Source organism: Pipistrellus hanaki, assembly GCF_964339955.1.
Source record: "Pipistrellus hanaki genome assembly, chromosome: 2".
Classification (NCBI taxonomy): domain Eukaryota; kingdom Metazoa; phylum Chordata; class Mammalia; order Chiroptera; family Vespertilionidae; genus Pipistrellus; species Pipistrellus hanaki.
This window is the reverse complement of record NC_140504.1, coordinates 162598560-162611979: the sequence shown is the minus strand read 5'-3', so window position 1 is coordinate 162611979 and position 13420 is coordinate 162598560. Positions and strand designations below refer to the sequence as shown.

The 13420-nt window shown below is 38.6% G+C and overlaps 1 long non-coding RNA gene across 1 annotated transcript in view; it reads right to left on the bottom strand.

Moving 5' to 3' along the window:
* LOC311616765 overlaps window positions 1-13420 on the bottom strand; it is a 347537-nt gene that overhangs the window by 152664 nt on the left and 181453 nt on the right. Inside the window, exon 2 of the long non-coding RNA XR_014793990.1 lies at window positions 3824-3897. This is a non-coding gene — a long non-coding RNA (uncharacterized lncRNA). The remainder of the gene's footprint in view (window positions 1-3823; window positions 3898-13420) is intronic.

Here is a 13420-nt window from a genome sequence, read left to right as displayed (position 1 = left end):
CATCTTCATTGTTTGCTGAGGTAGCTGTGGTTCAGAGCTGCATGAGCAGCTGCTCTGTGGAATATCCTGCCTCAACCTTTCTCACCCATCACAGAGCTGCTCCTCTTCTGAGGGCCAGCTCAGCAGTCTCTTCCCTCTCAGCCCTTTCCAACACTGCTCTTCGGGGCTTATTTCTGTCTACTATCTGTGATTATTAATTGTATACCAGTCTGAGCTCCTTGAGCAAAGGGACTGTACCCTGCAATTTTACACGGTTTCTATTAATGACTTTGCAAGTGCCTTGGGAACACTCTCCAGCTTGAAGTCACTGCACAGCTCCCACTTCTAAGTGTGTGCCACCCTAAGTACTGAGAAGCCTGGGACTCCTTCCTTTCCAAGCCTCTCAAACTTCTCTCTTTTGAATTGACCAACAAAATGAGACCCAAAGCATGGGGGCATGGAACAGACTGGTGTATTTTGATATGGGGTTGGGGGGAGGAAAAGAGATAAACCAAAGAACTTATATACTTATGTGCATAGCCCATGGGCACTGTCAATAAGGTGATGAAGACCTGGGGGTTGGTGGGTAGGGTCTGGGAAGAGGGAGTGAAGGGCGGGGGACAGGACACATCTGTAATACTATCAACAATAATATATATATACATATCTGTATATTTTTAAAAAGTTCTCTCTACTTCTCTGTGTGGTATGTGAGAACATGGCCCCTTCCCAAGCTCCAACTCCCCCCATGTCCTGTGGGAATATAATGAAGTTCATCTCTAAGTGTACTGTGAGACCTTGGGAGCCTGGCCAGCTCCTTGGTCAAGGAATGACCAAAAAGGAACTGTTCTTGAATATGAGCCCGGATTATAAACAGCTTGTGTTTTGATCTCACACAGCTTGCACATGGGCACATCCACTCTGCATGCACAATTTATCCTCAGGTTTGCTTTGTTTTCTGTACTCTATATAACCCTGTACTGGAAAGCCTGTGTTAAAGAAACTTCATCAGTCAGCCACTCCGAATGTGCAAGTAAGTCCTAATAAGCTCATGTCTTTTGCAGCCAGTCCTCCAGGTTATTTCTTTGGAATCAGCAAGCAATACACTGAGGCCTTCTTGAACCTCAGCTCTTTGCATAACATTATCTATCCCCACTGATCCTACCCTAGTTTATTTAATCATCATCTCTTTCTAGGAAAAGACAAATAATCTTCAAGCATCTCCATCACCTTCAATGCATGATTTGTCTCCACTTCAAAGGGATAACATTATTTCAAAATTGGAGAAGTGGCAACTCTTTAGGTCTGCTTCCAGGGGTGAAGAACTAGGACTCCAACTCCCTCCACAGTTATGCTTCGTATTCTGTAACTGAGGCATGGTGCATGAAAATTCATGCACTAAGAGGGGAGGAGGGCTCCCTCAGCCTGGCCTGTGCCCTTTTGCAGTCTGAGACCCCATGGGGGATGTCTGACTGATGGCTCAGGCCCGTTCCCCAGGGGATCGGGCCTAAGCTGTCAGTCATACATTCCTCTGGTAACCAGGGAACTCTTGGAGGATGTCCACCTGCCTGCTTAGGCCCGCTCCCTGGGGGGAGTAGGTCTAGGCCATTAGCCATATATCCTTAGTGTTGCTGCACTGGCCAGCCATGAAACAGTTTCTGGCTGAGTGGTGCTTCCCTGTGGAAGTGCACTGACTACCAGGGGGCAGCTCCTGCATTGAGCATCTGTCCCCTGGTGGTCACTGTGCATCATAGCAACCAGTCATTCAGTCATTAGGGCCAATTTGCATATTACCCTTTTATTATAGAGGATTATTTTACAAACCATGAGTAATAATTCCCCAAAGCAGTCCTCAGGGCAGTATTTGCCGATCCTTCCTTGGTTTGTTGATCTACTCTTCCTTAGTGAACCAAGCCAGGAGAAGAGTACACAGCCCCTTAAGTTTGATGCAGGTAGAAACACAGGCCACTGAGCAGCATCAATGTTTAAAAACCAAGATTTTCAAAACAGAACATACCGATACGTGACACGGCCACCTGTATCATACTTCCACCATTCAAAGCTCTTCTAGAGCATGGATCTTAACAATCACAGAAGATACATGCAATCGTCCCACTTTGTAAATAATGCACCAGTTGCTCGGAGCACAATGGTGGTTTCACAGCTGGTTAGTGGCTGAGCTCAGAACAAAACTTTTAGTTCCTCAGTCTTGGTAAGGCACACATGTGAGAGAGCTTTTTACTATATTACTCTAGCTGCTCACCGATTTTAAACTTCTAACTCATCACATATCTATATATTTTCTACCTCTGTCTATAGGCAGAATGCATTAGAGAGATTTATTAGACAAGTAATCTCAAAAAGATGACTGTTTTCAGAAGCTACTGCTCCCTAGTCCTCCTTAGGTAGAAAACCTTAATTTGTCTTTCCAAATTCACTCCACCACAGAGAATAGTTTTGTGGATATAAAAGCAATAATAAACTACCAAACTCAGTCTGGCTGCACACAATTCACCTCTTGTCTCCATTATGGTAAATGATCAGCTTGCCCTACGTCCTGCAGTTACTTACACGCATGGTGAGCTCTTACAGGGGAGCATGCTTCTCCCCAGCCCCATTTCTCATTTAACTCTACTCATTAGAGGAGGCTGGGGCACACGCCAGGTTAACATGTCAGTAAGTCACCAAGCACAAGCAAAAATTGACAGCCACGGAATTCCAGCTCCCAACCTTCTCCTGTACAAAAACCCTCAGAAAACAGGTTCTCAGCCTCCTCCTCAGGTCACTTAAATAAATAGTGACATTTGAGTCCCACAGAGTAATTAATTTCCTCTGTCTCCAATAGCGCCTCATATTTTTAATGAATTTTACAAGTCTCAGATCCTGCAGCCTCCCAGCTCCCTCTCCAACCCCGCTGTTCCCCAAGGTCCCATAACAAATAGCTCCCACTCATATTTGCCTTGCAAACTCACATAAACTGGAGATGATAAATACATTAGCTGGGCTTTTTAACGGACCATTGTTTAATTTTCTATGCTTGTCTGGCTGGGGAAGAGATAAATATTACCTTGTGGAGAATAAGATTTCTATTCCTTTTAAGGGGGTTGGGGGTAAAATATGGCCGGGAAGCGGCACTCTGTGCCTCCTAATAAGGCAGTGCTGCTAATTAAAAGTGTTGGGAGGGACATCCATCCTCCAGCCTGTGATTCATTCAGCATTATCCCTGGCAAAGTAGGAATAGATATTGGAATGAATGCTTCTAATTTGTCAAAAGAAGAGGAGTTTTCAATTGTGTCTTTCTGGCTCCCCGGATGAAGTACATAATTCAGTGTTGCCATTACTTAAAAAGTTTCGGACCTCAAAATAATAGCACTTGCTCCTTAAGCTCGTAAATCTCCCAGTCTGTTTCCCATGTAAACATTCATCTTACACATGATTTGACTTCAGTTTCCACTATGGAAGGTGGTTCCTTCTGGTAAATATATTGAAACAGGGGCATCTGAAGAAAAGAATGCTAACACAGTTGTGTTTAAAATCAAACCAATCTGAGACAGCCTAATAGATGGGGCTGAGAGGGAAATGTAAGGCTCTGAATGACATTTACTAGGTACTTAAAGAAAAGAAGAAAGAGAATCAATATTTTCTTCCTCCAGCTATAAACATGGAGTGGGCCAGAAAAAAGCCATCGCAATCTCCAGCTCCCAAAGGCTCCATGACCCCACCCCAGGGTGTTTTAGGGAGGAACACAAAGCACGAAAGCCATCACTTGGAGAGGCCCTGAGACATGAGAGAGCAAATTCCCCAGAGAGAAAGTTTCTGCTTACACTGGCAAACCCCACTTTACCTTTGAGTTGTGCAACAGAGCCCCTCAGTCAGGAAGAGTTGGAGTCAGGGTTCACCACCATGTCTTGCAGAAGGCTAAAATCAAACAAAATACAGCCTTAAACAAAAAGTAAGCATTCACGATGTAATAGGTTTATTTTTATTCTCTCTTTCATTCAAGAAACATTTACTAAGTTGCTACCATACACCAGGTAATGGAAATACAAGGATGGATAAAACAAAACACCTCACCACCAACAACAAAAAGTTCAACAAATGCAGCCTATTGTAATTACTGGGCAAGAAGTGGGGCAACATGCCTCTTAGGTAGGAGAGATGTGTGTGTGTGTGTGTGTGTGTGTGTGTGTGTGTGTGTCTATGAGTGTTTCTTCCTGAGATGTCTGTGTGTGTGCACTTGCGTGTGTGTGTGTGTGTGTGTGTGTGTGTGTGTGTGTGTGTATGTATGCTCACATACTCATATACACAGAAGCAGGGGAAAATTTGGAAAGAAAGTTCCCATATTTGTAATTGGACTCTATTAAAGGCTTGAGATCTTGCCCTAAAAAAGAGGGCAACATAGAAAATGTCAAGAGCCTGAAAAGTGATCATCCCCTTTAATCTGTAATTCACCTTTGAAATTCCTTCCCAAGGAAGCAACCACGATGGCAGGCCAATACTGATGTGCAGAGATGCTCATCACAATGTGATATGTCAGAGGGAAACAAGCACCAGAGGAATGCTGGAGGGAATGCTGGTGTCTATAGAGTCATCTTATGCAAACTAATTTAACTATTATTTAGAATGTGGGAAAATATGTATAATAATATTGTTTATAAGATTTGAGCTCATTCTTATAAAAGTTGGTCTTACAAAATACGCCAAAAGAGTAGTTATCTCATTGTAGAATAATTTTAGGTCATTTTTTCTCTTGTTTCTTTGTGCTTTCCATGTTTTCTATGAAGACCATGTCTTATTTTTCTAGGCAGAAAGCAAACATACAAACAGCCGTTTCCACTGAATCATTATCACTTCTGTCCTACTTTCCCTGAACCCCTCTATTTAATTGGGAACCCCATGGCCATCCTCCCAAGCAATAATTCCACTCAGAAGGTAACATTGCATTGAAATGATCCATTTCCACCTCTGCCTCCCTCTGGCTTTGAGCTCCACTGAGGAAGTTATCATACCTTTTTAACCCTTGGTTCTGTGAACCAAGCCCATAGATGAGCTCACAGTGGTCACTCAATCAATGTTTGCTGCATAAAAGAAGGAATGAGTGAGTGAATAAATGAGGAAAAGCCTCAAATGAAGCTGTGGTGACAAAAATTACATTAAGAAAATTGTTCATTCCAAATAATCAGTGACAATAAAAGTTAAGTTCCATTTGGATTCACAGAAGATAGATGGCAAACAGAGAGCAAGCAATTTTTCAGGAAAGACAGTGAAACCTAGAAAAAGCCTATGTTTTTAGGAAAAAAACACACAAAAAACTTTACATAATGGAATCTCACAGCCTACTGATCTTCCAATGTATTCCAAAACCAAGAATCTATTTAAGGCAGAAATATTTATTGAGTACAATATTCCATTACAGCAACTCCATTATTTTACATGTTTGAAGTTACATATACATAAACTAAGTGGTGGATACTTGTTATTTTTTTTTAATCATCCATGGCTGGTTGACTTCCTGCTCAAAAAAAAAGTACTGGATAGATTATTATAATATTTTATAAAAAATCAATTTAGTTTATTTATAAAACAAGGGAAATATCACTTGGATAATTTGCTGTTATGTTCCTCCGGAGGCAGACATGATTTGAATCCTACCTCTGTCTCTTAAAATCTGGGTAATCATTGGCAACTTATTTTACCTCTCTGAGGTTCAGTTTTTCTATGTATAAAATGGGATAAAAACAATACCAACCTGATATGGTTATGGTACAAAACAAATAAAACCAGAGAAAGCATGGCTGTCCAACCAGACTTCAAGCTCATGTCTGTTGACATCCACACCAGGAACTCAAAAACCTGCACAGGTTTTCCTTTTTGTGATGTGCCATCAGGTATGTTAAGCGCTGCACAAATGTCTCATTTCATCCTCATATTATCTGTTACGAGGAAGTACCAATTTTCTACTTTTCTGTAATATGAATATTAACATACCTAATTTCATTTATGATTTTAGTTATGTGAGTCTCTTCTTTTTTTTCCTTAGCCAATCTAGCTAAAGGTTAGTAAATTTTGTTGGTTGTTTTGAAGAGCCAACTCTCGGTTTTGTTGATTTTTTTTCTGTTGTTTTTCTATTCTCTATTCTGTCTTCTTTTGGCACTTTAAAAATGAGGCAATGGATACCCAATTTAAAAACATTTACTAAGTGTCTGAGTCAAAATTCAAACCTAGAATGTCTGGCTTCACATCCCAGTCTTATCAATAGTTATGAAGAAAAGGCACTGAGTCTACAATTCTGCATCCAGTCTTTGACTCACAACAAAATTCAGCTTACAATTTTGTTATTTCACACCTACTGTTATTTGATATGCTATGGCTTGAACTTATTCCTTCATAGTCACACTTAAGTAGCCTCCTATTTCTTTTCTTATTAAATATTTCAAGCATGAAGTTGAGTATAGACATAATTATAACAAAAACCTATATATCACCATCCTGCCTGCTCACATATGACCATCTGCCATATTTGCTGCTAACTTTTCCTTAAAAATTATTATGGATAAAAGCAAAATCTCCCATGCATTCTTTCCTAATTCTACAAAGACAATTCTTCTCCTAAATTTTCGTGCTTGTATTTAGGCTTCTAATACATGTTGGCATCTATAAACAATATATATATCATGGTTTGCATCCATCTCAAGCCTGCTTATTTTATTAAATACAGTTTTTGCCACTTTAAAGTTTTTGCCACTTTGATAGAATTAGCTTTAATTCTTTCATTTTAGCATTTAGATAGTATTTTATCATATGTTTATATTCTCACTTAATCATCCATATTGATGGACATTTGAGCTATTTCCAAATTGTGCTAATACAAATAATGCTGCAATAGACATTGTTAGACTTCTTGGGCGTGTGTGTGTGTGTGTGTGTGTGTGTGTGTGTAATTTCTTTATAGACTTGCTGGGTCACACCATGCTCTTCTCTAATTATTAGTAAGATTAAGAATTATTGCGGACTGAAAAATCCCAGGTTCGATTCCAGTCAAGGGCACATGCCCAGCTTGTGGGCTTAATCCCCACAAGTGTAATCCTGGTAGGAGCCATGCAGGAGGCAGACAATCAATGATTCTTTCTCATCAATGATATTTCTAACTCTCTCCTCGTTGAAATCAATAAAAACAATTTTTTTTTAAAAAAAAAGTAAAAGGAGAAGAGAAGGAATGCAAAAGATAAATATATGTAATAATAAAGAAGTTATTAATTGGCTATATTATTAGTCCAATTCATCATTAAATAATCCACAACTATCAAAATAAAAAGAATTATTTTAAATTTTTATATTATTATCTTAGGTTTCTTCTGCAAGTTGCTTTTTAATATACCCACTTTTCTATTTAATTGTTATAGGAGAGAGAGTGTATATACTAAACAAATTAAGTAAAATATCTAGTATGTCAGATTGTCATCTGTGCCATAGAAAAGCCAGAGGAAGAGACAGGGCATGAAGTGTGCTGGGGTAGGAGTTCAATTTTAAAAGTTAGTTAGGAAATACCTTACCAGGAAGGTGACCTTTAGCAAAGTCCTAAAATCTGTGTGGGCACAAACCATGGGAAGAAACAACAAAATGATACAATGATAATATTTTATCAATATATGTGGTGGTACACAGAGATTTGTTATAATTATGTTCTAAGCTAACTTGCTCACTTAAGACACTGGCCCAGGACCATATAGAAGGTAAGGATAGGAATTGGGACCAGCAGTTCCAATTCTGGCCCCAGTTCTGTATCATCACCAACACACAATGGCTTCCTGTGTCCCCATGAGATCTGCTACATGCACACAGCAGCTACATGTTAGGGTTACCACATTTACAAATCCCCCCAAACTCTATAGCCATTTGGATGGGGGTAGCAGAATTGGTATGTATACTCTTTATATCTAGGATCAACACATTAGGGTTTGTTTATTTGCATACATTCAATGAAAGCAAAGGTGTGAGCAGAAACTCCCTTAGGGGAGCCAATCACAGGGAAGAAATTCTTCCTAAGGAGTCTGAGGACCCTGAACTTTCATAGCTCCCTCTGAGGGCCTGCTGACCCTCTCCTCTCCTAATGCTCCAGGCAGTATCTGGCTAAGGGTTTAGAGCTTGTTCTAGCAAGAATCCTCCTGCTATATCCAATCTACAGAGTCAGTTTAGCAGCAACAAAAGCAGTGGCAACATCCATACCCACAAGGCAACAAGGAATCTAGTAGAGGTGCCAACTAGAGGTTTGGGTACTGTGAATTTTTACCTCAACCCCAAATGAATATGTATGAGTGTGTGTTAATAAGAATAAGGATTTAGTGAAAATAGGTTAAGTACTTTTATGTTGGATACTTCTTTGCTATATTGAATATTTTATAATACATATAAATAATTGGAAAGGATTATTTTACTCATTACATCAGAGACGACAGATGAAGATAATACAGTTCATATGTCTTAGACCCCCTTCCCAGTACCTTTGACAGACTGATTCACCTATTCATTTTTCCATCCATCCATCATCCATCCATCCATCCATCCATCCATCCAACATTCAATTTTTTCATTCAATAAATTTTTGATCCTTATTACACAATGTTGCTCACAATCAAACAGGGACAGACAAGTAAACAATGACAATTGATTATAATAGATTCTATGTACTGGCTATTAAGAAAATGTGGGGGTTGCCTTGAAGAAAAGTCCATGTACTCCACTTCAAACCCAGTTAAAAGAAAAAAAAAGCAACTTTGGCACCATTGCCCTATCCATTCCAATTACTCTGAGTCTTCTAGCATCTTTCCCACCTTTGCTCCTGAGTCTGGCAATGTTCCTGTGTCTACTGTCTTTACACCAATCTCCCTGTCTTGTTTCCTGCTTTGCTCTTGGTTTTGATGGACTATGGGCCTCATCTGTTGTGGCTTTCAGCACTTCTATACACATGACTTTTCTCCATTCTCTGGGAAGTGTCATTTTGGGCACTTGAGGTAATGCACTGGCCCAGTTCTATTCTCTAAGAGCCCCATGCCCAACCCTTTAAGCCAGATGAAGCAACCTGTTTTTTAATGAAATTAGGGAGGCTCTTAGGTAAAAGTTCCTTGTCCTATAACCCAACACTTCCAGGTGCCCCCTGGAGGCATAGCTACCCAGCCCAGGGCTGCCTGCCATGGTGTCTGATGGCTGAAATTAAGGGCAGTGGGGCAGAAAGATGGCAGATCTGCTGATACCACAGTTCAACAAGCTTGCACTGAGGCTGTAAAACATCCTTGTGGAGCACACCAGTAAACTGTTCCCTAATTAGTTTATTATTTCATTTGAGAGATCAAATAGATAAATAAAATTAATAAACCCTGCAAAATAAGTGCATCACTGTAAATACAAGTATTTCTCAGGTCATTGCCTTAAACACAGGCATTCTGTGCTAGAATAATATTAACACAAGAAAGGCAAATGGTGCTATCTTGCAGGCTGGAGCATACCAGCAACTGCTGGGGGCTGGGGAAGGGGGTTGCAGATTCTTGGGAAGAGCCAGAAAACATGGATGGTGTTCTCTCCTCTGTCATTACTTCCAGTGTGACCTTGAATAAGTCAATTTTCTCCCTGGCCCCCACCAATGGGCTCATTTACTTGTGAATACAATAAGAGGGTTGGGCGATTTCTGAGTTTTATTCCACCTAGGACATTTCATGATTCTGGGAATCAAATGAAAACCAAAATCTGGGTTATCATGAACTTAATCAGCAAATAATGCATTATGAAAATCAATGAGATCTGAGAATCCATTGTAATTTTCCAGTATGGAATTAAAAAGTTGGAGAGATCTTAGAAAACATCTAACCCATCATTCACTTATACATGAAGGGAAGAAAAGAAGATAGAACTTGCATTCATTGAGGGCCAATTATACATCAAGAACCATGCTAACATTCACATACTAACTTTAAGAAACATAAGCTCAGAGAACAAATGAAATGTGGCCAAATCTCCACAGAGAACAGCAAAACTGGGTATCCTGCTTCCTAGACAAGGCTTTTCCACAAAATGTGTCTGATTGTTTAGTGTCCTATTGGGATTTCAGGCTGAGTTGCTTACTGCCAAGCAGCTCACAGGTCTCTTGAGAGAGATCATATGTGGTAGTTCCCTGTGCTGGCCCTGGTGTACATCATTCGCACAAGTGCCAATGGCGAAAGGAATAGTGCAGTAGAGATGGGAATCCCAGCCAGGGAAGGTGGGAGGCACTGTGGTATAGGGAAAGGACAGGAGCTTTGGAGCCAGGTAAAGCTGCAGTCAGATGTTGACTCTCCCTGTGTAACCTTGGCTCTGGTATTGATCCCCACAGAGCCATGGTTTCCTTAACTACAAAATGAGGATAATCTTGATCTTGCATTGACTTTTCTGACCATCTACCACCTGCCTTCACACCACTTATAGTGAACCCTTCTCTAGAATTATCCCAAGAGAGAAAATGATGCAACATTACAGAAATGATGATTTCACCCAAAGGGTCTTAAAACCTGTTTTGTGCAGCCCCTGCTTTGTCTCTAACTCACTAGGACACAGTGCAGTGGGCGTCTGGTGGAGGGAAGTAAGGAAAGCAAAAATCCTGGTGAATTTCTGTCTCAAGAATGGAAGGATGGGCTTAAGGGTGATTGTAATAATGAAATACACAGCAATTTGGAGATTTAGTATCTGGACTAGGGAGTTCAGAGAGATTTCTGGCTCCTCAGAGTTTTTTTGTTTATTTCTCTCTCTCTCTCTCTCTCTCTCTCTCTCTCTCTCTCTCTCTCTCTCTCTCTCTTTTAAATTAAAGAGACATCACCTCCCCCAGTTTTTTGAGTCAAAGAAAAACAGATCTATTAGTCCCCAAAGCTCTATTTAGAACTTGGTGCATCACTCATTATTTTGGTACACAGACATGTAAGACAATGAGACAACTGCTCTTTAGAATCATGTTTGAAGGATTCTGGAAGCACAGTGAAAGGAGCATGTAAAATCAAGTGGTAGATCTGGGATAGAGATGGCTTCACAAGGGAGGGAGTGACTCTTGAGCTGTTCTGGTAGTTTATTTAGGCTGTTAGAGATGAAAGAGACCAGTGCAGCTAGATGGCAGAGGGAATGGTGCAGTCATAATGGAGAGACCAACTCAGGGAGATTGCACTCAGGGGTCAAAGAGTTTTGTATGTGTACAAATAATCCATGGGAAATGCAAGGCTGGGGGAAAATCCTTTGCTATTTACCAGTACTCCTGACCAATATAGTGAAATTCCAAATTCTTTCTGTTTTCCCCCTGCCAATAGTTTAACATTATTTTGCAATTGGAATCACCATATTGGTACTGAAGGGAACCAATCATATTGATTCTGAATTCAATTGTCCTAAGAATTTGAAAAAAACAACAGCATTATATATCATGGTGTATATATAGATGCTCAGAGATAAAAAGGGACTTGTCCAAAGTCACACATTAGTTAGAGGTAAAGATGGGATTCAAAGAACTTCAGACTTCAGATCATCAACTTTTTCTACTAAACATCAATAATCTGAACATTTATGACTCATATTTTTAGACTATATTATACAATACCATACTTTGTTGATTACACATTTTAAATTATTTATGGTAATGAGAATTGAATAGCTTTCTCTCCCAATATTTTCTGTCATATGGCTTTAAGAAAAACTCCACAATGTCTCATTCAATGTTGAATAAAAGGCATATTAAGACATATCTCAGGCTATATAAACAACCATTGCAGGTTAATTTATATTATTTTGTAGTATTCATGTGATTAATCTTCATTAATATAAACTTCTTCTTTGTTGGGGTGCTATGTACAATTTTCAAATAGCTAATTAAAATAAATAAGAGCAGCATGAGATCAAAGGCAGTATCCAGAACTTGAGTTCAATTCTCAAAGGTCAGTTTTTAATAAAAATGTAAATGCAAATATTAGCTGATAAGATAAAGTCAGGGTAGAAGAGAAATCCATGCTGAAATCTTAGTGTCCATAGGAGGCAACATGGGGTAGTGAGAAGTGCACACCTTTGGAATAAAACAACTTAGAATTGGAACAAGCCTTCAACCATCTGAAGTTCAGTTTCCTCTATCATAAAATGAGGCTACTCTGGGATTAAATGAAAGAATGTATGTCAGCAAGGGCTTGATCCATGTAAGCCTTACATCTGTTATTAGTCCCCTGAGCCACAGCCTCCACACCTGTAGTTGATCTGAAATACATAGCTTTGTGCAAGCAAGACAAGTTGATAAAAACAAAGCAAAGAGTTGATTTTTTAAAACTAAATTTTTGGTTGTATATTAGGAAAGAAGCCATACGTATGTAATCAAGTAACTCTAAGACTTATAAATTGTGAGCTCTTTGCCCTGGAAATTTGGGTTCCTAACACATTGTATAAATACTTATCCTTCTTTTCCAACACATGCACCATTGGGTAAATTGCTCCTCTTAAATTATTTCAAGTAGTAATGTAAACATTTATTAATATAATGTTAAACCAAAATAAATCCCATGCCATAAATTAAAACACATGTTTGAAGGGCAATTTGGATAATATAATGAAAGCCTTAAAATTTGGTTAAACCCATGATCCACGTTTAGAAATTCATTGTAAATAATTATCAGTATGTTTAATGTTTCAGCCATAAAGATGTCTATATATCTTTATAACAGTGAAATATTAGAAACAGAGATTCAATAATGATGGCCTGGATAAATACATTTTATCTATTCATATTATGAAGCCATTAAATGGATAGTAAAAAGTATTGCATGTCATTAAAATGAATTCTTAACATTCTAAGTTAAAAGGGGGGGGGCGGTAAAATGTATGATATGACTACTTTTGTAAAATTACTTCAGTATATAAGAAATAGAGGTAAGAAAATGTCCCAAATGTTAGGAATAATCATCATATATAGGGGAGAATTTATTTTTTTTCTTGCTTATTTGTATTTTCTAAAATTTCTACCAAAAATTACCTTTTATTTTAGAAGCTACTGACCGCCTCAAATTTACATTAAAATCCATGCCATAAACAACTTGAAAACAACACTCTGGAAAAAAATATTTGTGTAGAGATATTTAACAAATGCAATATGTTTATGTTATAAAAGTTAAGCAAATTTATAGGAAGAATATTTGATACCCTAATAAATAAATGGAGAAATAAATTAATAAAATTACTAATATAATGAATGAACATATATATGAAAATAATCAAGCTCAGAAGCAATCAGATACATGTAAATTAATAAAATTTGGTGATGTAAAAAATGTATAAAGTTAGCATGATCTAAATAAAAAGAGACAACCACTTAATAATCAGTGGTAGTAGGGAAATAAATAGATTTTCACATACAGAAGTTTAAATACTTTTGTAAAATACATGAGCAATGTTT